This window comes from Siphateles boraxobius, unplaced genomic scaffold (assembly GCF_051911475.1).
Source record: "Siphateles boraxobius isolate OS27281-9 unplaced genomic scaffold, OSU_SipBor_1 8, whole genome shotgun sequence".
Classification (NCBI taxonomy): domain Eukaryota; kingdom Metazoa; phylum Chordata; class Actinopteri; order Cypriniformes; family Leuciscidae; genus Siphateles; species Siphateles boraxobius.
Genome location: NW_027509208.1, coordinates 15,038,430 through 15,040,581, shown reverse-complemented (window position 1 = coordinate 15,040,581; position 2,152 = coordinate 15,038,430).

Below are 2,152 nucleotides of genomic sequence, written 5' to 3'. Positions count from 1 at the left end.
GGAACGAAATACCCACGCCGCCATACTGAGGGGAGTGCATGCCCAATGGCAGTGACAACTGTCAGAACCAGTAATACAAAGGACACTAAAACCACTCACCCTAGGTCACGTTGGGCTGTCAGTGACAGCACTCCCTACCGATCATAGCCCAAGCTAATGAACCGAGAAAACTGCCAGAACATAGTTCACGGGAGGAATATCTGGGCCAGCTCAAAGGCTTAGGACCACAACTTCCTAATAGAAGGGGTCCCTTCTAGGGAGTGTGGCTAGGGGACTCAAGGGACACCCAGCCAGTCACTATTCAGGAGAGCATGCCTCCTGACATGCCACCAGGCTGGCCTGGTGATCTATCCTAAGATGCACAGTCTGGCCATTGCCTGTCTGTCCGAGACAGAGCCTCTGGAAACTGCCTTGGAAAAGGCATCCAAAACTGAAGGCCTGCAAAGCTGGCAGAAACCATTCAGTTCCGGATCACAGAGACGGGATTCCCCGGAGAGTGTCTCAACCTCAAGAAATGACGGAAGACGTCCACTCAATCCATGGGCCTACCCAGTGTTCGTTCTGAACACTGAGAAAGTAAGAGGGATCAAAACCAGGAAGGTCTTCTGAAGCCTAAGACCTGATAACCACCTATGTGGGGAGCTCCAGTAGATGAGGGCTCATATCAGGAAGGCCGGTGAGGCCTGAAACCTGACGACCACAGCATGTGGAAGTACATACTCAGGAAGGCCCATGCGGCCTGTAACCCGGCGACCACAGTATGTGGGAGCTCATATTCAGGAAGGCCGGGTGAGGCCTGTAACCTGGTGACCACAGTATGTGGGAGCTTATATCCAGGAAGGCCGGGTGAGGCCTGTAACCTGGCGACCACAGTATGTGGGAGCTCATATTCAGGAAGGCCGGGTGAGGCCTGTAACCTGGCGACCACAGTATGTGGGAGCTCATATTCAGGAAGGCCGGGTGAGGCCTGTAACCTGGCGACCACAGTATGTGGGAGCTCATATTCAGGAAGGCCGGGTGAGGCCTGTAACCTGGCGACCACAGTATGTGGGAGTTCATATTCAGGAAGGCCGGGTGAGGCCTGTAACCTGGCGACCACAGTATGTGGGAGCTCATATTCAGGAAGGCCGGGTGAGGCCTGTAACCTGGCGACCACAGTAGGTGGGAGCTCATACTCAGGAAGGCCGGTGAGGCCCGAAACCTGGCAACCACAACCTGTGGGAGCTTACTTTCAGGAAGGCCTGGTGAGGCCTGTAACCTGACAACCACACCATGTGGGGCTACTTCCAGAAAGGCCATAAATATGGATTTTTAGAAAGTACATGAAACAAAAGTGCATGAACTTAGCCATTCTGAGTCCAGGAAGGCCTGGATCAAAAGTGGAAGTTAGCTAGAGAAAGGCGTCTGTCGTAGCATACTTTGATGACAGGACGCATCTAGAGTGGGACCCAAGGTGAAAGACCGGGGTCTAGCTACATAGGAAGGGACTGAAGCGTACAGCGCACGACCCTTACCATAAGAAATGGATTTTAGAAAGTACACAAGACGTTTCGTCGTGTGACTTACCATAAGTATGGGTTTATTTAGAAGGTACGGAGCGTACAAAGAAAATAGATGAAGTAAATGTGCATGTACTTCATCACTCTAAATTCAGGAGGCCGGTTTTGAGGCCTGAATTTACCCATGATCAGGAAGGCCAGATGAGGCCTGTAACCTGATAGTCATAGTGGGTGGGAGCTCACATTCAGGAAGGCCTGATGAGGCCTGACATGTGAAAGCTCACAACTACACCCTAGCGACCACAGTGAGTGGGAGTTCACATTCAGGAAGGCCTGGTGAGGCCTGTAACATGGCGACCACAATATGTGGGAGCTCATAACCAGGAAGGCCGGGTGAGGCCTGTAACCTGGCGACCACAGCATGTGGGAGCTCACACCCAGGAAGGCCTAAGAGGCCTAAAAACCTGGTGACCACAGTGTGTGGGAACCCACATTCAGGAAGGCCGGATGAGGCCTATAACCTGACCTGTAGAAGCTCATGGCGGCTCACACTCAGGAAGGCAGGGTGAGGCCTGTAACCTGGCGACCACAGTATGTGGGAGCTTATATCCAGGAAGGCCGGGTGAGGCCTGTAACCTGGCGACCACAGTATG